The sequence below is a fragment of the Coenobita brevimanus genome, chromosome 25 (genome assembly GCF_032717465.1).
Source record: "Coenobita brevimanus isolate Jiangsu-jjx chromosome 25, ASM3271746v2, whole genome shotgun sequence".
Classification (NCBI taxonomy): domain Eukaryota; kingdom Metazoa; phylum Arthropoda; class Malacostraca; order Decapoda; family Coenobitidae; genus Coenobita; species Coenobita brevimanus.
Window position 1 is genome coordinate 7,792,227 of NC_136978.1, and position 22,017 is coordinate 7,814,243.

General features: G+C 42.5%; 1 protein-coding gene across 1 annotated transcript in view; it reads right to left on the bottom strand.

Moving 5' to 3' along the window:
• LOC145393857 (calpain-A-like) overlaps positions 1-12,313 on the bottom strand; it is a 214,627-nt gene extending 202,314 nt beyond the window's left edge. Inside the window, exon 1 of the mRNA XM_080267913.1 lies at positions 12,251-12,313. The gene's annotated coding sequence lies outside the window, so the exon portion shown is untranslated. The remainder of the gene's footprint in view (positions 1-12,250) is intronic.
• Between the last annotated feature and the right edge of the window lie 9,704 nt (positions 12,314-22,017).

Here is a 22,017-nt window from a genome sequence, read left to right on the forward strand (position 1 = left end):
TCTTTCAGTACAAAAACGAGCTTCCTAAACTGAATATAATCGTCTTGAGGCAACAAAAATAAAAGTAAACAAGACGCCACCGTCTTACGAGGGTAAAAAAAAAAAAAAAAAAAATACGGTAAAGTGCTTTAGATTATTCTCTACGCTTTCATGTAGGCTACACTCTGGGCGTTAGTTAATTTTTTATGTAAGAATGGTACTGAATAAAAACAAAACAGGGTATTAAAGAAAGGAATGGTGTGGTTGACGAAAAAGCGGAGGAAGTGAGGTGAGCGAGGAGCAGAGGAAGTCAGTGAGAAGTGAGTGGGGATGAAAGCGAGGCAATGACGCAGAGGTACGCTTGAAAAAAAAGGGGGGGAGGGGCGGCAGCTGATGAAGAAACGGAGAGGTTGAGAAGAGGGAAGGGTTGGGGAAGAAGGGAAGGGTTGAGGAAGAAAGTGAGGAGCTGGAAAAGAAAGTGAGGGGTTGAGGAAGAAAGTGAGGGGCTGAGGAAGAAAGTGAGGGGCTGAGGAAGAAAATGAGGGGCTGAGGAAGAAAATGAGGGGCTGAGGAAGAAAGTGAGGTGATGGGGAAGTGAGGGGTTGAGGGGGGAAGTGAGGGGTTGAGGGAGAAAGTGAGGGGCTGAGGAAGAAAGGGGGGGTTGAGAAAGAAAGTGAGGAGTTGAGGAACTGAGGGGTTGAGGGAGAAAGTGTGGGGCCGAGGAAGAAAGTGTGGGGCCGAGGAAGAAAGTGTGGGGCCGAGGAAGAAAGTGTGGGGCCGAGGAAGAAAGTGTGGGGCCGAGGAAGAAAGTGGGGGGCTGAGGAAGAAAGTGAGGGGCTGAGGAAGAAGGATTCGGTTGAGGTAAAAGGGGAGAGGTTGAATGTGTAAACGTGAGATTGAGACAGGCATGGGGGGGTTGAAGAAGAAAAGGAGGGGGTTGAAGACGTAAGAGGAGGGTTGAGGACGGGAGGGAGGGGTTAGGGAGGTAGCTAAGGAAAAAATACCGTAAGAAAGGAGAGTTGGGGAGGAAGGAGATGGGTTGAGGAAAGGAGAAAATAACTAGGAAGAGGAATTCAAGAAGAAAGGAAGGGGTTGAGAAATTGAAAAAAAAACAAAAAAAAAAAACAATAAGGAAGACGAGGCGGAGATGAGATACAAGCCCGCTTTCTCGCTGCTCCCTGACACCTCTCCCTAAGCGATTTATTTTGCTTTTTGTACGCTACTGTCGCCATTGTGTTACTTAAGTCATTCTAATATCACCATACTCTGCATAAATACGATAAAAAATTACATCAACAGTCAGCTCCGAAAATAAATCGCCAAGGAAGTGGTGCAAGGGAGCTATGTCGACGGACCAGTATACGGGCTACAGGGAATGTCCAGAAATAGTCCCTTTAAACCCCCTCTCCTGCCACACCCTCCTCTCTCTCTCTCTCTCTCTCTCTCTCCTTTCCACCTCTTACTGACATTTATCCATCTTCACCTCTTTCCCCCTTCTCCCCAACTCACACATATGTTTTCTCTCCCCTACGAGTGCCTCTTCCTCCTCCCCTCCCTCCCTCCCCATTTTCCCACTTTTTATCTACGTTTTAAGATGGCGCGTATAAGAGCGTGTCGCGTGCTTACTTTTTTCCCTTTAACCCGGGAGGTATTTTTCGTTTTATTCCTGCTACCACCCGACGAATTAGCTTCTTCGTGACCTTTAAATATGGAGGAATCTATATGGAATTAGTATCCAGCCCCATCACTACGAGAGGCTTCCATTAAAGTCAAATAAAGCTGTCTAAGGAAAGCAAATATAAATTAATAATAAGTCATACAGAACCGACAAACCCTTTCCACACGAGGTTCTTTGTACCCTATTCAAAAATCGTCTGGGGACAAAGAGATAAAATTAAAATGTTATCGCAATGAAGGGATATGTTCCATTAGTCAAATTATGTAGTCTAAAGGAAGCAAAATTAAACTGTCGACATATAGCAGGGATAAAATGAAAATGTCCGGGCTGAAGGAGTTCCATAGGACTTCTGGACATATAAATACTAGATAACCCGTTCCCTGTGGCAGCAAGGGTAAAATAAAAAATGCCCAGGTTGAATGGGTTGAATACGACTTCTAGACAATATAGCTAAGCAACCCGTTTCCTGTGACCCAACACTGCTCCTCCACACCAAGAGATCGCGTCAGCCTCACCTTCACGTGCACCTCCCCACCCACCTGCTTCCTGCCCCACATTCCTCTCTAAAGTACCTACTTTTTTCCTGTCACCTACCTACGCACTTCTCTCTCTCTCTCTCTCTCTCTCTCTCTCTCTCTCTCTCACTTGATCCACTCCATTTCACCCACTTATTCAATTCCTCCTTTTCTCCCCTCTGACTATTTCACCTTTTCTTCGCTTTTCCTCCTACTCTGCCTTGCCTCTCTCTCTCTCTCTCTCTCTCTCTCTCTCATCCCACCACTTCTCCTGTTAGTCACTCTTCCTCTTATTAGGCTACTTCCATTTCTTCTTATTTCCTCATATTTCCTCTTAGTCTATATTCGCCTCTTCTAATCCTGCCACTTTTCCTCTTATTCTATTTCTAGCAATGAATCTCGCCAAACATCCAATCCCAGAGTTCACCCACAATGAGGGTGACCAAGATGCTTTCAAACTCTTCTCATTCATGTTTTACTCATATCAAGTAATAATAATAATAATAATAATAATAATAATAATAGCGGTAGTAGTAGCAGCTACGGTAATAATAATAAAAATGGTAACAACAATAATAAGTGATAATAATAATTAGTAATAATTATAATAATAATAATGACGGAAGGATCATTAAAAAAAAGACCCTTAGTACCTACCGTAAGCCTTTTCCTTTCTTTTCTTTCTTTCATTCTGTCTTTGTTCGTTCATCTGTGTGCCTGTCTCTCTGCCGGATTACATGAAATTTAAAGAGAGAATAATCTTGAAAATTTCTGGATACGTGCAAAGCTTTCGTGTTGGGCAGAAGGTTTCGTGATGGCGTGATAAATTAAGCTGCCTCGAAGTGGAGCAAATCTCTCTCTCTCTCTCTCTCTCTCTCTCTCTCTCTCTCTCTCCCTGCTCATCTCATAAATATAACTCTTTTTCTCTTTCATACTCTTGTTCATGTCAGTCTGCTTTATATTAGCCCATCCTTCCTTTCACGCCTACCTCATAAATCTTCTCATTAATCTCTCTCTCTCTCTCTCTCTCTCTCTCTCTCTCTCTGCATTTGTACAGTATTCACATTTTATTATTCCTTCCACAATGTATGGTTACGATCTCTCCCACATAATCTCTCTTCCTCCTTTAATGTCTATCTACCTGTCAGCTTATTTATCTATCTCCATTTATCACTATGTATATCTATAACATTTCTTTCTCCTCCTTTTCACACATATACATTATCTGCCCCGTCCACCCCCTTCTCTCTCTCTTTATCTACCTACCGGTATGTCTGTCTAATTATCTATTTATCTATGTAACCATATATATCTATCTACTTTTTTCATCTTCCCTTCACACCATATTCATTTTCTCCTTTCCACTTAATTCTCTCTCTCTCTCTCTCTCTCTCTCTCACACACACACACACACACACACACACACACACACACACACACACACACACACACACACACACACACACATCGTCATAAAAAAGGTACGCCAGGTGCCAGAGGTACGGTACTGGGGGGCATGGAGTCATCACACGAAAATAACACGGCGCAGAGAGAGAGAGGCTCGGGGTGGGAAGAAAAGCTACGATAAATATAGATAGATCGAAAGATAGATAAGTAGAGAGAGAGAAAGAGAGAGAGAGAGAGAAAGAGAGAGAGAGAGAATGACGGAGGGGAGGATGAGAAAGAAGGAACAGAGGGGAAAGGAAAGAGTAAAGGTGAACGGAAGACAAAGAAGAGGACAGGATGAGACGAACAGCAAAAGACTGAAGAAGAGAAGGGAGAATGAGAGAAAGAAGAGACTAAAGGGAGGGGGGAAAGGAGGGAAGAAGCGAGAGGTCTAGGGAGGGAGAAAGGAATGGAGAGGGAGCTATGGGGCCCCTCTTCTATGCATACCTCACAACCCTACCCACCACCTCAACAACCCTAACAACCTCGCACTAACTTCACACACCTCACAACCCCGGAAACTCACAACGAGGCTATAAATCTTACACCACAAAAGCTAAATTCTACACACAAACATTCATTCATTCATTCATTCTCTCTCTCTCTCTCTCTCTCCCTCTAACGAACCTAACTCTCCACAATTCAGCACTTTACATCAGCCTCTCTCACAGACTACACACTTCACCACCCCACCTACACATGAAAAACCCCGGAAACACACCGCTACACACATATCAACGCCAAAAACTCAATTCTAAACATAGACTAGACTACCTTACAATTCACGACCTAAACTCTCCACGTCTCAGGACTCTACGTCAGTACCGTACGAGTATATCTAGCACATTGCGTACTTCACAACCACTCCTCTACACACTACACCTCTCTCACACTAGACACACCTGAAGCCGTACATCTCTGCCTACCTCACACACTAGAGTCAGTGTGCTTTCATCTGACACAACCCTAACCTCTTTCAGCTCAGTCTATGACCAAGTGTGGTCAGACTGAAGGCAAATTTGACTAATGACCAAGAAGATTCATTCCTATCCCATAACTAAGTTGTTGGAGTGGCCTAGTAACATCATATAAAAACAAAACTACTATACACTATTCAAAGACCTCCTCGAACTAGCCCTTGACATACAGCCTATACACAATTACATCATAGAGGTATTCACATTTTTAACTAGGTAGGCTAACTAATCTTATTTAAAAATCGTACTAACTGACTTCACAAATATATATACCATATATATACACCGGTTTATATCAACAGTCTAGAAACACAAAATACCTGGAGCTATAAATCAATCAAGTTACGGTATGAATTAAAATTGTATCTATACTCGTTTTACCCTAACTTAACCTAAAACTTACCCATCTATCTTTAATACTATGATTTTAACAGTAGATTAACACCATAATATTATACAGAACTAGTCAATCAAGAAATTGCTACAGAAAGGAAATTGTGTTACAGTACTGTCTTTCTCTGCCACTGAGCTGTGAGAAAGAAGCTTAAAAAAAGTATTAAAAAAAAAAAAAAAAACTGGGCCAGATTAAGTTAAAGGACTGGGACTATTAGTTAATGTACCGTAATGAAAGACTCGAGCGCCAGTAAATGACCTTGGTATTTGATGACTAGCACTTTATTACTAGTTTTAAAGCTATCGGTAATATTTATGATCACTAACACACACACACACACACACACACACACACACACACACACACACACACACACACACACACACACACAGAGTTTTATCGCTTTCCTCCTTATACGAAGGCTTTTATGGGAGAGGTGAAGAAGGGAGGGAAGCAGGAATAGAGAGGGGGAGAGTAGTGGGAGGGGAGAAAAGTGGAGAGAGTAGGAAGGTGAGGAAGAGGCAAGGGGGAGAGGAGAGGCAAGGGAAAATGGAAAGAGAAATGGGGAGGGGAGGAGGGGTGAAAGAGGATGCAGGACGAGGAGGGAAAAAGGGGTAGGAGAGAGGAAAGGGGTACAGAGAAGGAATATAGGAGGAAAAAGGAATGGGAGGAGGAAAAAGGGATGAGAAGGAAAAGAACCGAAAAGAAAGAAACGAAGAGAGGGGGGGGGGGAAGGCACGTGGAGAGGGGAAGGCAAATGGGACGGTGAAAGAATGAACGACAAGAGGCGGAGAGTGAAAAAGGGGAAAGAGAGGAAGAGGAAGAAGTATGAAGACAGAATGGAGAAGGAATGCTGGGGAGAAGAGGGACAGAGGGAAGGGGAGAAGAGGGAGAGGGAGGGGAGAAGAGGGAGAGGGAGGGGAGAAGAGTGGGAGAGAACAGAGGGAACCACACAGAGATTACCATAAGGGGAAGGAGGGGAGAGGGGAGGGGGGGAGGATACTAGGGGAGGAAGGGGCAAAAGGTGAGGTATGTGAGAGAGAGAGAGAGAGAGAGAGAGAGAGAGAGAGAGAGAGAGAGAGAGAGAGAGAGAGAGAGAGAATACGAACACAGAGAGAAAGGATGAGAAAAAAACACGAAAAACAGGAGAAAAAAATTAAGAAGAATGAGACAACAACAAAAGGACAAAATAATGAAGAGAAAGACAAATTATGAGCTGGGATTGAAGAATGAAAATAAGGACAGAAAATTAAAGACAGCACAGATTAAAGACAATGAAAAACAGCACGGGACCAAAAGAAGGGAAAGGAGAATGACAGAAGTGAAATAAGAATGAAAGACGTGACAGGAAAATAAGATAATGATGCATGGAGAAAGAAGAGAAAGAAAGGAAGTCCACATCAATAAGGAAATAGACATGAGGGTGGGGTGGGTGGGGCAGGGGGTGAAACGAGGCGTGGACGAAGGATAGATGGAAGGAAAGACGAGGAAAAGCGAAATGAAAAGAAGAAACGATGGATGAATGAACGGAAGAAACGATGGATGAAAGGAAGGAGAGAGAATGAAAGAAGGGACATTAACGAAGGAAGGAAGACATAGCTGGAAAGGGGAAAATGAGGGAAGGATCTGAGCAATGAAGGAGTGAGGAGCAAGAGAAAGCAGATTAGATATAACAAAGATGGAAGTAAGGAATGGAGAAGTGTAAAAAAGTAAGTGAGGAACGAAAGGAAGGAAGGGAGCGACAGAAATAAAGGTAAGACCAGAAAGAACGACGGAAGGAAATATGGGAAGGATACAAAGAGCAATGTGGCAACACAGGAAGCAAAAGAAGAAATACGGTAATCAGAGCAATAACAGGATGGAAGGGCTTGAGAGAGAGGGAGGGAGAGAGAGAGAGACGAAATGGAAGGAAAGGAGGGAGGTGCCAGAGAAAGGGAGGAAAGGAGAAAGGAATGGAGGGGGAGATAGTAAAGAGACCAGAGGGAAAGAGGAAAGGGAGATGAAGGAGGAAATGAAAGGAGGGATGGAGACTTAAAAAAAGGGGGGGGGGAAGGGGAGGAAGGACCGAGAGGGAAGGGGAAGGGGAAAACGTATGGGGGGGGGGAGGGAGTGTAAGGAGAAAATTAGATCAGGGAGGAAGGGAAATGGAGGGGAATGAGGAAGGAGAGGCCATAGGGAAAGCGGGACGGAAGAACGGAACAGAGGAAAGAGGAAAGGAAGGGAAAGAAGGAGAGAGGGGAGATGACAGGAGGAAGAAGGAAGGAAAAGGAAGGAAGGAGCTGACATTTTGTTAAAGAATAATCACGCAGTTCCTTGGGGGCAATAAGGAACATCATCAATAATAATGACCCGATAATCACCATCCCATTAGTCTCTGTCTGTACAATAGGCTGACATACACACACACATACAAAAATACATACGGTACATATATACACACATATACATACATAAATACTCGGCACTGGTGTATACAAAAAGACACACAGATAAAGTTAAAACATCCCTGAGGTAACCATGATGTGAGGGGAGAGAAGGAAAGGAGTGAGAAGGGTGCCAAAGCGAAAGAGGATGGAAGGAAGGAAAGGATAGAGGAAGAGGGAAGAGGGAGTAGGGGAGGGAGCAAAGGAACCCACCAGGAGGGGATACGTGGGTAAGGAGGAAGGAAAGGATAGATAACAAGGATAGAGAGGAAGGTGTAATGCATGGTAAAATAAGCAAAGGAAAAGGAAAAATAATAAACACGAAAAGGGGAGGAAGGGACGGCTAAATGGAAGAGGGAACAGATACAGGGAGGGAGGAGGGAAGGAAGAAGGAAGGTAAGGAAGGAAAAGATAGCTACAGAAGTGTGTGTGTGTGTGTGTGTGTGTGTGTGTGTGTGTGTGTGTGTGTGTGTGTGTGTGTGTGTGTGTGTGTGTGTGTGTGTGTGTGTGTGTGTGTGTGTGTGCGTGCGTGCGCGCGAGAAGGGTGGGGAGGTAAGGTAACGTTAAGACTTCCGCAGCAACAGCAGCAGGGCGGGTACCAGCATGACTCACCACCACAACACTACCCAGTTTTTCCAGGTCACTCCTAACCTACGATCAATACAATACCCTCACACCACAAAAATACACCACACCGCACCGCACCGCACCACACCACACCACACCGCACCACACCACACCGCACCGCACCACACCACACCACACCGCACCACACCACACCACACCACACCGCACCGCACCGCACCGCACCACACCACACCACCCAGTCTTTCCAGGTCACTCCTTCCCTTCAATCAATACAATACCCTCACACAAAAACACACACCACACCACACCACACCATACCACACCACCCAGTCATTCCACGTCACTCCTTCCCTACAATCAATACACTATCCTTCCACTCCAAAAACACGGTCCATGAATTGTCACCTCAGCCAAGAGTTAACTTATGAACTCAATGCATGCAACAAGACGAAGATGCCTGGCACGAGTAAATGAATGGTATACCGGTAACAAATGACTACTGAATCTCTGCAAAAAGGGTAAATTTATATATACGACCTGACGGGCTGCACCATACTCTAATCCTAATTCTTTGAGGTGGGGCATAGCATTAAAGAAATTCCAAAAGTCTATAATTTTACTCTTAATGACGACATACAAGCGTCACCGAATATATAGTTTAAAAGTCCACCTGTGTAAATTGACGTTCTGCAAACACTGCTATCGACGGACTTGCTTTACTCACAGTCGCAATACTCAATCACAGGTCACCCCTTCCAACCCCCCACCACACTGGCTGATGATGTAAAACCCCACCACCCGAGGACGTATTTTTGTATTTTATTCTTGCATAGGCAGACGATTTATTTCAGCACAAAACAGACCTCTAGCAGTGAGGATATAAATGAAGGCTGCATATAACCCCTCCAAACCAAAAACTCTTTCCAAAGTTGAATGATGTCTGAAGGTCACAGGCACCAAATGGAAATAAGTTAGCTACGAATGAAGGTATTAATCTATGCAACAAGGATTGAATTTTGTTTAACTTATTTGCCATCGTATGAAAAAAATATATATATACCATAGCAACTTATTTATCAAGGATTTATCTTCCGTTAACCGCTGACTTTTATTACTGCTTTATTGACGACCGACCGAGCTGTTATATAGCATTCGATCTTGTTTTATATTTTACTGCCTAACGAGAGAGAGAGAGAGAGAGGTGGGGGGGATAGGTGAGTAACTAACAAAGACAGGAAATGAGAAAGGTAGCGAAACGGGAAAGAGGATGGAAAGAAAAGGTGGGGAAGAGTCGCCTAGCAGTTAGGGTACATTGTGTAGGGGAGAACACACACACACACACACACACACACACACACACACACACACACACACAACGTTCTTTCCTTCATTCACTCTCTCTCTCTCTCTCTCTGGACATACCTAAATATTCCTCTCCCTTCTTAGCTATTTCCTCTCTCTGGCTTATCACCTTCCTCTCCTACACTCCTCCTTTCTCCATTTCTATCCTCACCCCTTCTCACTCCTCCCCACATCCATCCTGTCCTCATGGCACCAACGTTCTCTCTCTCTCTCTCTCTCTCTCCGCAGTAAGATTCCAGCACAACATCCTTGGGACAGGTTCTGGAACATTTCCAAGAGTATGGGCGATTCCAGAAGGTGGGAAGGGAAGGGACTACCGGTACCACCCTTCCCCCACTGTTCTCTCTCTCTCTCTCTCTCTCTCTCTCTCTCGTTACTCTTTCTCTTCATTCACTTCCTCTAATCTTCCTCGCCATCACTTTCCTTCCATGCGTAATTTTTTCTCCCCCCCTCCTGTTATCTTCATTTCTCGTTTTCTTTTTAAATCTTTTCTCATTTCACGTTCCTCTGCCTCTTTTGTCTTTCCTTCATCATTTCTCTAACATTCACCCTTCCTATTCCATCCCGGTTCTCTTCCCCCTCTCTCCCTCACTTCCTTGTTTAAACTTTCTTTCCTTCCTTCCTTCCTTCTTTCCTTTACTTTTAATTCGTTTCTTCCATTAACCTCTTCTCTAACCGCTCCCCTCCCCCTTCTCCCATACCAGATCTCACTTTCCTTCCTTCCTTGTACTGTCCCATTTTCCTCTATTTTTCCGTCCTCCTCCTCTCCTCCTTTGTAATATACGGTCTTCGCATCTTTAACCTTCTTCCCCCTCCTCTATCTGTATCCATATTGCACCTGTTTTCTTCTTCCGTCTGTTTTCCTTCATGAGGCTGATCTTCTCTACCTTCAAGCTTCTCTCTCTCCCTCCCCCCCCCTCTCTCTCTCTACCGGTACCTATTCTCCTCACCTCCTATCCCATCCCATCCCATCCCTGATCTTCACGCCCACGCCGCCCACACACCCAATACAAAGACACTCTTCTTAGTGCACACATTGTTTCTTTCTCTCTCTCTCTCTCTCTCTCTCTCTCTCTGCAGTAAGATTCCAGTACAACATCCTTGGGACTGGTTCTGGAAGAGTTCCAAGAGTATGGGTGATTCCAGAAGGGGGGAAGGGGGGACTACCACCCTTCCTCCATTATTCCCTCCCTCCCTCCTTCTTTCCCTTCTATAATCTCTCTCTCTCTCTACCTACCTACCTAATCTCCTCGACTCCTATCCCATCCCATCCCTATCCCTGACCTTCACGCCCACGCCGCCCACACACCATCAGCCATTCCCTCATCCCCTTCTTAGTACACACATTACTCAACTGTACAGTCTGTCTGTCTGTCTGTCTCTGTCTCTCTCTCTCTCTCTCTCTCTCTCTCTCAACCTTTAAATATCCTTGCAGTAACCATCTCGCACACCATACTAGGCAAGCAAGTGAATAAACTGAAATCATGCTAATTAATAGTAATAAAAATAATAACAGCAATAATAATAAATACATTAATAATAATAATAATAATAATAATCTTAAGGACCAACACGTCTTCATTAACCTCTTCGCTACCAGGGGACTCACTTCAGCTGACTATGCTTTGGTAGCGCCAAGAAAAAATAAATAAATAAATAAACATGACATCAGCGGAGGGACGTAGTTAAAAGCACACCCCTTTCATCATCACCATCACCATCATCATTACCATCACCCATTCCACAGCACTAAATTAGACTCTATATTGCAGGTAACAGTACAATTATTTTAGCCAACCAAATTCCCTTTCATCTGACACACTTCTATCAAGAGCGAACAACAATTATTTTCTTTGGTAAGTATAAAGTTGAGATCCACATTCTAAGTTCCATTTTTTTTTTTTTTTTTAGTAGAGCAACAAGTCTTCCTCTTGATATCATTTCATATTACAAATCTCAACTCCTGACCATAAGCTACCGCACAAGCAATTCTCTTCCTCTTGACACACTTACTCCTATCAAGAGAAACCTCACCAGCACCTCCATCTACCATCCACCTCCACCCCACCTCTCCCATCCCATCTGCAAGCACGCGATCCCACACGTAACCAGACTCACTCAACACGCAATTATTAATCTCTAATCATCTGCATTCATTTATGATAGTGTTATCAAAGGTTAAGATCTGTATGCAAACAATTACGTAGGTACGGTAATCTTTAAATACTTAAAACGGGCGATAACAGTAGAATAATGAAGGATAATTATAGTTTACACTCACCTGGTTACACATACGCACACACGCACTCACTTACTCAAGCCCTTTAATCCTAGCCTCCGTTTCTACACCACAAATAACCTGTTTTCCTTTTTCGAAATTACGTAATCCACGGAATCACAAAATGCCGCATCGAACGTTGACGGGAATATTATAAGTTACTCCAGTGTTTTTCAGTGACTGTTGTCGTTTCACACACAGGTCACATAACTGAGGTCTGCGCTGGAAATCATGGAACTGTTCTCTCTCTCACTACCACGCCAAAGCAGGGTCCAGGCGATTCTAGTCTGAAATATCGACCTTTCTTCCCTCAAACACGCTTGTCATGCCGCGAATATGGCACCAACGCCCGCACAAACCACTGCTTGTTCCGTCCACACCTTCTGAAGTGCCGGGCCATTAGCAAAAACCAAAGAAAACGCCGGAAAACTGAGACAAACACACCACTCACAGCCACAGAACCAACCTAGCTGCCTCGGTCGGTCCTACTGGGTGATGACGTCATTTTGCAGTATTACCAGCATCCGCAGCACGGCAAATAAACAACGCTCCTCCCTAGCCCTTGCAGACTTATAATCGGAATCCACAGGTAAAAATATATCGTAATTACCCACAATATATAAAGAAGGAAGGACTGTAGCCTACTTCATAGGTTATTTAGATCAGGTTTTTCTAGGGATGGCACTGGCTCTAGCGGGCGCGTCTCCATTGTTAGGTTGCCGAAGACGACTTGGGAGATGACTTCACGGTGACTAATGGCCTCTTCACGCCTCTATTCCTGTTCCCTCCTACCTAAGCCTTCTTTCACGATTTATACACCCTAAACAAAATCCCAAAATCATCGTTAACACCACACATCAACGAAGAATCACAATATATAGCCAGGAACACGCAAAATTCGGGTATATACGATCGTAGTGTAACCTCGCTTCTCACTGAAATCTTGTAAACATAGAATCCGCATAAAACATTCTCGCCAAAGTTAAATATAAACACTGACGACTCATCTCACCGCCAGATTGCCTATTCATGTGCCACGCCCTTAAATGAATGACTGCTACAGAGAGAGAGAGAGAGAGAGAGAGAGAGAGAGAGAGAGAGAGAGAGAGAAGCCTATGAACCAAAACTGATACATGACCGATTATGCAGAAAAAAAAAAAAATAAATAAATAAATCGAAGAAAATACCTTGCATTTCCGAATGTGTTTACTTATGCCACGGATGACAAACGAAACACACCTCAGTCACGACCCTCTGCCTACACACACACACACACACACACACATACACACACCCTTCTTTCGTCACCCACGCCTCACCTTCCTTGTTGCGTACATACTTATCCACATACGCAAACCCATTTCTTACCATACACACACCTTTATCCACATACTGGCAAACTTTATTTAAATATATTAACACACACACACACACACACACACACACACACACACACACACACACACACACACACACACACACGCCCTTTCACATTACGTATACATTCATATTATGCATTCTCACCCTGATCCATATGCCCGCATCACATTACGTACACACCTATCCTGACAACCTCATACCATCTATACACATACTTATACACATATACTGTACATACATCTCTCTGCGCATAATTTCTCATACAGTCATCTTTAGACACAAATTCCCATTCTCAAACCAACACCACTTTCACATACACAAATGCATTCAGTCTACACACACATCATCAACTGGGCTTAAAACGTACAGGAATTTATGTGCACATGTCACTCACACCCACTTACACATCCTTGTGCGTAGTATATACTACCTCATATTGACGTACCAGTGTAACTACATACTAAACACGTTCATAAAACACACACACACACACACACACACACACACACACACACACACAGATCCCACGTCCACAGACACCACCTGCACAAACTTTCACATACCTTCACACACACACACACACACACACACACACACACACACACACACACACACACACGGACTGAAGGCACTTACACCTATTTAGCTTTCACACCACGTCTTTTGTTGGTGTTCTGCTGGTATGATGCAACTTCCCCTCACCAACCCCACCTGCCACTATATCATCCACTTATCCACATCCACCCACTCTTCCACCCATCCACACTACCTGTTACTCCACCCACCCATCAATCTTCCACCCACATGCCCATCCCATACACCCCTACCCCCCACGCACATCAACCCATACCACTCCAGACACACCACCCACATTCACACAGCCACCCACTCTTCCACCTACTCACCCATCCACCCACACTACCTGCTTCTCCTACTCAACCATATTCCATCCACACTACCAATCCACCCACCTACGCAACTACCGTATACTTACATCCATCCACTCTTCCACCTATACTACTTACTCACCCATCCAGATTTATTATCTATCTACATGTCTATCCACTTACCTAGCTCCTCATTCACAGTCCATCCATACGCACACATATCCACTCTTCCACCGACAAACACTCACACCATCAACTTCACTTCCCACATCCATCTTACACATCCATTCTTCCACTCACTCACCAATCCACACTGACTAGTTCACTCGTTTACCATCCACTCAATCACATACCCACACACCCACTCATTCCAGCACCCACACTCACCCACCTACTCTATCCATTCCCAGCCATCCACATTTACATCCACACACTATTCATGACTCTATTTCAACTGGGTACTTATTCACACACACACACACACACACACACACACACACACACACACACACACACACACACACACACACACTCATCTCAACCAACTCTCACCCACATCAACTTTCACCCTTTCAACCACCCTCACTTACACTCCTCTAACTTCACCCACATTTACTTACACAACCACATCGACCCGCCCACACCCACCCTAAATCATCCATACCCCAACCCACCTCTACTAACACTCACCTATCCACACACCCATTCTCAACTACACCCACACCAACCCACACATCCATAACTACCCACTCATGCACACCAACCCACACATCCACACCTACCCAACCACACCCACATCCATCCTCATCCAACCAACAAACTCACAGATCCAAAGACCCATCCTCAACCACACATCTACCCAACAAGACTCCCATCCATCCTCACCCACCCACACCCACATATCCACTCTACTACACCTACACAGCCACACCCCTATCCACCTATCATCTTCCAGTCCAGCCGGTTCTTCCACTTCCTTAACTTATACCAGTCACGCAAGCAGTGGCTGGAATACTATACCTCACTCACTCATAGCACTGTTTTTCACTGTTTCTAGCGCCACTTAAGTCACTGTTTAAAGTTCATTGCTCTACTTCATTATCAGTGTTTAAAGTGCTCTGTTTTCACTTTCACTTCTTCATTCTTCACTGTTTAAAGTATTATTCATTATCATTGTTACAAGTACCCCTCTTCACTGTCAATGTCTAAGAACTCTTTCATTTTCAAGTGCTCTTCTTCACTACACTGCTTATTCTTCATCACTCTCAACGTTTCAAGTACTCTCCTTCATTATCACCCTTTACTCTTTACTATCACTTTAAATTACTCTTCTTTACTATCACAGTTTAAATTACTCTTCTTTACTATCACATTAAACTACTCTTTACTATCACCATAAATTACTGTTCTTTACCATCACAGTTCAAATTACTCTTTTTCACCATCAGTTTAAAGCATTCTCCACCATCACCGCTTACCGTACTCTTCGTCACTCTTTTTGCTGTTTCATGTACTCCTCTGTAACTCTATTTCAAGCACTTTTTCATTTTCACCCGCTCTAGCTCGCTCTATCACTACCTCTCTCTCTCTCTCTCTCTCTCTGCCTCAAATTACCCTCCCTTCCCCGGCCTCTAATTCAGGCATTCATTCCTCATTCTCACCTCATTACACCATTTTACATTCTACCTTTACTTCTCTCTACGTTCGTTCTCCTACCTACCGCATTCCTCTCATTCTCCACATGTCTTATATCCAGTATTTTATCAGAAGTATCTCACCTCTCATTCTATTTTTCATTCTCTTATTCATCAATCTCAATCATTCGCTTTATCACTCTATCCTATTTTTATTTAAGCAGTTCCCTTTTTCATTCCAATTTCATTCTGCTTTGTCCAGTAATTCAGTTCCATCTCTCTCTCTCTCTCTCTTCAGCATGCCACCCCTTCACCTTCACTCATTCATTCTGTCTGTCAGTTCTCCGTCATTGATCTTCCTGTCATTCTGGCCTCACTCTCTTACGTCAGTCATGCTATCTGTCTCATACTGCATTTCTTAATTCGTTCATTCATTTACTCTCTCTCTCTCTCTCTCTCTCTCTTAATGTTATATTTATCGAGGAGAGAGAGAGACAGAGACAGAGAGAGAGAGAAAGTAATGAAGTAGACGACTGAGGAATGTTGGATATATGCGAAAAAATAAGAACCAATGATACTGGGAGAGGGAGAGCGAAAAAAAAAAAATAATAAAAAAAAGAACCAGCAGAGAAAAACGAAAAAAAAAAAAGTTGGGGAGAAGTAAAGATCGAAAAAATGTGAGAAAGTGAAGGGAAAAAAAAAAAGAGTACTACTATCTATGCTCGAATTAAATACAGATTCAAGTTCCTCTACAGGCCGAAAAAAAATTATATCTAAAAAATTTCACAGCATTTTTCTAACTAATAAAAATCAATAATTCTAAGTTCATTGTTTATATAAGTGATAAAGCTCGCCGAATGTCAACAAAAAACAACTTCAAGCACTTCTACGCCGAAACGTCAAAGACCCGGAACGCACCTCCTCCACTGCTCATTTGAGATGCTGATGTTGATGCGTATACAAGGACAAGCGAGGGGTATTTTGAGCGGTTGCAAGTACTGTTTCACCTCTACCTCTCTCTCTCTCTCTCTCTCTCTCTCAAAGACAAACGATGGATATTTTGAGCGGTTACAAGTAAGGCTACAAGTACTATTTCACCCTCCTCTCTCTCTCTCTCTCTCTCTCTCTCTCTCTCTCTCTCTCTCTCTCTCTCTCTCTCTCCAGGAATAACTCTGTCATTTACGAAAGCAGAAATAAAGAAAACTCCCATCGCTCTTGTTCACTGTTCATAGTGATATAAGAAATAATTATGCACACTTCCTCTCGTATAAATTATCCCCTCTCTGTTATCACAGGAAAGTGTGAAAATTAATCCCCCCCCCCCTCTCTCTCTCTGATCCATTCGGTCCTGAAGTTTGGTTATGCTAGGTTACGTTAGGTCTTACGGTCTAAACGTCTTATGGCCTAAACGTCTTACGGTCTAAAGGTCTTACGGTCTAAACGTCTTACGGCCTAAACGTCTTGCGGTCTAAACGTCTTATGGCCTAAATGTCTGACGGCCTAAACATCCTGAACTCGATCCATAGGCAGCTAATTCCGTATATAAAATAGCCCCAGCTTAGTAACCAAGCCAAACAGACCTCCAAGCAGGCTGCCATTATGCCAACGCGCTTTGCAAATCCTCCGTACCTGCTAATTTCTGGCCAGACTCAACACTAACAGCACAGCAACAGAAGCCTGAGAACTGTGTGGTGCTGAGGCTGACCCTGGCGACATAACTTGGCAGATGTCGGCTACCTCGGGACGGCCCGCCAACAGACGACGGACGCCAAGCATGCGTGGCCGGCCGCGTTGCAGTCTTCTTTAGATGTCTTCCCGAATGTCTTACTCGTCAGAAAAAAAGAGAAAAGAAGAAAGGAGTGATTGTGAAACTGTTTATATTATCACAAAAGCAAAATGCAGTTACGTTTAACAACACGAGCGAGGTGGAATCGTGTGTGACGGTAACAAGCAGCTACCCTCAGTAAACTTACATCTGATATTAATTAATGTGCGACTTCACAGCATGAACTACAGCTTTATATTACAGCTGAATATGGTTATCAAACTTGTCAGTCGCGTGGTGTTTGACTTACATCGTTGGGAACTTTTAACCGTGGGGGGCCGAGGCTGGGTTTTCATGGCGCAGAACATCCAGGGTGAAAGACCAACCTACACCCCTCAGTTTACTTGACAGAAAACCCTCCAACCACCTCTACTTTGAACCGTTCCGTGTCATGCTTCCTTCTCTCCGATTCTACAGCTACCTACCACGAGACCGCTAAGGTGTACTCGTATTATCAAGCAATCAGTTACGTCGGGAAAATAAGCACCGGTTAATATTCATAGTATCGCATATAACACATGTAGTTACGTATACTGAAATGAACAGAGGTTACATTAGCGCTTTGTACGATTACCAGGCCTATTACGCTGACTGATGCTGACTTGCTTGTTACAGTGCTAGTATACCGTTGACATTTTTTAAAAACACAATTTAATACTATCAACACCTTAATTAATTGTACTGGTTTGCGACAGACTAGCCTCGGGTTCCTAATTTTAATGAGTTGTACGTAGAATTGACCAACTTTTATATCCATATATCTTCGTAAGCCCTCTAATGTCGAGTAAAACTGTGTGTGTGTGGGGGCGGGAGTAGATAAAATAGGTGACTTGTGTGCAAGAACAACTACACCAGACGTCATGATGTACGAGTTACGGGTGAATGAAGGTGTTCTCTACGACTGATAACGTAGGTGTGATGGCAACAGTGTGTGTGTGCCGTGTAGGGGAAGGATCCTGGGTGATGTGATGACCGTGAGCGTGTTTCCTTCCCACCACTGTGCCCCCTTTCCCTCCCTCCCTTCCTGCGATCGATTGCACTGGGGCGCCGGGACTGGAAAAAGAACATAACTACACTGGGAAATAAAACCGAAAGTTAGCATTATTAAATTTGGGATATAAAGGCGAAAGTTAGCATTACTACACTGGTAAATAAAGGTGAAAAGTTAGCATTACCACACATTATATATCGATAGTGAAGCGGTATCAAAAGAATTCACCCTTTTCTTCTCCAGTCTTAATAAACGAATATTCAGAAACACACACACACTATCCGACAAAAAGTTCGTAATATCACACTTCAAAATCAATAAGAACTATACATCATCATCATCATCAGCAGCAGATCGTTTACGATACTTATACTAGAAAATTAGACAGTTGGAAATGTTAAAGAGGGTGTTATGATCGGTGTCAATATAAAAAGAAAGAAAGAAAGAAAGAATGACAAAGAATGGAAGAAAGACAGAAAGACAGAAAGAAAAGGAAAGAAAAGAACTCACTTAACAAAACGAAAGAAAAAATCATCAGCCAGCCACATCATTAACACGTAACAATAACAAAAAATGAAGGCCCATCACTATTTATATACACTATACCGTATTCTCAATCGCATAAGATTTCGTAACACTTTTTCCTTGGCGATTTTTCTTGCATATTTCACCTTGCTATTCCCTTGTGGATTACTTATATATGTCTTACAAGAGAACGTTCCTTCGCCATAAAAAAAAAAAAAAAAAAGAATGCGGCTCTTTTTTTCAAGCATCCCCTTCACACTCTTCCCGTCCATAATAATAACAATATTAATAATAATAGTAATAATAATAATAATTGCCGAGATAACAGGACTAAACTTAGACTAGCTTTTAATAATCCCACTCAGTTATAATGATAATAATAATAATAATAATAATAATAAAATAAGAGGCCTGAAGCTAGACTAGAAAAAAAAACTGTCTCTGTGGTGTTTCTATCGATCGTCACGGAACTGCAGTATGTTTGCAACGCCTACACATCAAAGCAACACACACACACACACACACACACACACGTACATGAGCCAACACTTCAAAGCAACAGAAGATATACTTAATCAGCCACATACACACATTTATTCACGCTCACACACACACACACACACACACACACACACACACACACACACGCACGCACGCACAAGAGCCAACACTTCAAAGCAACAGAAGATATACTTAATCAGCCACATACACACATATATATACGCATTCACACATACACACACACACACACACACACACACACACGTACAAGAGCCAACACTTCAAAGCAACAGAAGATATACTTAATCAGCCACATACACACATATATATACGCATTCACACACACACACACACACACACACACACACACACACACACACACACACACACACACACACACATCACGAAGACATTAACGGTACACGCAGAATATCCAGACAACGCCAGGAAACAGGTCACGTCATCTTAATTTCACCCACATGAGAAACGTGACTATCAGCATAACAGCTCTAAGGCCTTTCTGTGCGAGAGGTCACTTCTATAACTATAAATAAGTAAATAAATAAAGTGATGGTGGTAAGAACAATATTAAAGAGTATATATCAATATTAAACGTTAAAAATTTCTTCTTTTAAGTCTCATATGAACTTAAAAATAATAATAATAATAATAATAATAATAATAATAATCAGACAGTAGCAAAATTAACATGAAAAACGCGTCACCGTACAAGGGGTCATACTGTGAATGGCTTTGAAGATTTCGCAGCTTCTCACTCCCAGCGATTTATTCTGCATGTTACTTCTCAGCGATTTATTTGGCAATTTTTTCGGCAGTTTACTTTTCAGGGATTTATTCTGCATTTTACTCCACTATATTTTTTTCTACTTACTGAAGCAAACTGTGTAGACAAAATAAATAACATAAAACGTTGAGGTCTAATATGCAAAATAAGTCGCTAAGGGAAAGGTGTTAAGCCTCCAGTGCGACTCAGAATACTGCCCTAAATGCATTAGTAAGGATATTTTCTAACTTGGGATATTTTCTAACTAGGGATAACTTCTAACTGGGATATTTTCTAACTATGGGTCATTTCTAACCAGGGATATTTTTTAAATAGGAATAATTTCTAACTTGGGATAATTTCTAACTATGGATAATTTCTAACTAGGGATATTTTCTAGTTCAACTCCTTCACTATGACAGGTGTTTCCAGAGCCGTATCCTTCGTCTGGCGATACGAATATAACAAAAATGGAGCAGGAGGTGAAAAATTACCCATTACAATTCCACTCCGAACAATAAAGTTGATCTGCCACTTTCTCTCAGTTTACAGTGCCTATAGCACATGAAAAAGTCGTAATATTTTGAAACACGTATAAAATGGCTTGCATATGCTGGGAAACTGATAAAACTTTCCGGTAATCTTCTTAAATGACAAGAATATTCCTCTATTTTAAGATGAGTATCGTGTGTAAATATCTAGTGGCCGTATTCCAAACAGCTTCTCCGTATTCGTGCTGTGTGTGTGTTTTGGCACTGGCTCTACACATGAACACACACACACACACACACACACACACACACACACACACACACACATTACAGCAGGGGTACTTAAAACTGTTACCAGTCATTTACCCCTACCCTCTAAATAACCACAGCCAAGACTGAAAGTATGAAAACACAGACATTATCACTGAAGCGTTAATGTAGGGTTTAGCAAATACGCGTTAAAAAATGGGAAAAAATAAGAATCGCATAGAGAAAACTTATTCTTCTTTAACTTACAACAGTACAGTACTATACCACATCTAGAAGTTATTTAAAGATTACACACACACACACACACACACACACGATTATACTGATGATTAAACAGGCAGGGCACCTTTGTTTCTTCTGCCATTTCACTTAACTTTCATAATCTTGACCTTTCTTCTCGCCTAAAGATGGGATGAAGTAAGATTAAGAGGCAAAAGAATGAGAGAGCACGTAACTGTACCGCACTTCAGCAATATTTACGATAGCGTGAAATGCCACCTTGCCTGACCTAAAGTAATCCAAGTTTACGAGGTGCTTTCATATAGTTTTCACTTTATAATCTACACGTTTATCTATCTTGAATTAAAGTTTCACTCTTCCACATCATACTGACTGCTACTTTACATTTCCATACTGACATCTGTGTTTAAGGGTACTTCCAAACCATATTTGTTTTAGTGACAAGTTTGAACATTCACTGGTGACTGCTTCTAACTCTTCATTACATAGTTAGGTTCTGTCACAGGCTTAATAAACTCAAATTATAATACCAAAGATATAAATACAATAAATACTGAAGTGGTAAATTATTATGCCTAAACTTGTAAGCAAAATCTTTCTGTGAGGGAGGGGACATGAATATTCTGGCTAATGACAGAGCCCCTCCCCCCTCTCCCCTGGATTCGCTTTGACTGCGGCAACGCCCCTCCTATGACCTTGACCTTTTTCTCCAAGGTCACTGAGTCGCCATTTAAATATCTTTCAAAAATATTATATATAATCTACGTTTCTGGTCTTTGGTGCATACTGGGTTATCAATGCATGGACTCTGCTGAAGGATATGTTGATATATAAACCATGACTGACTGG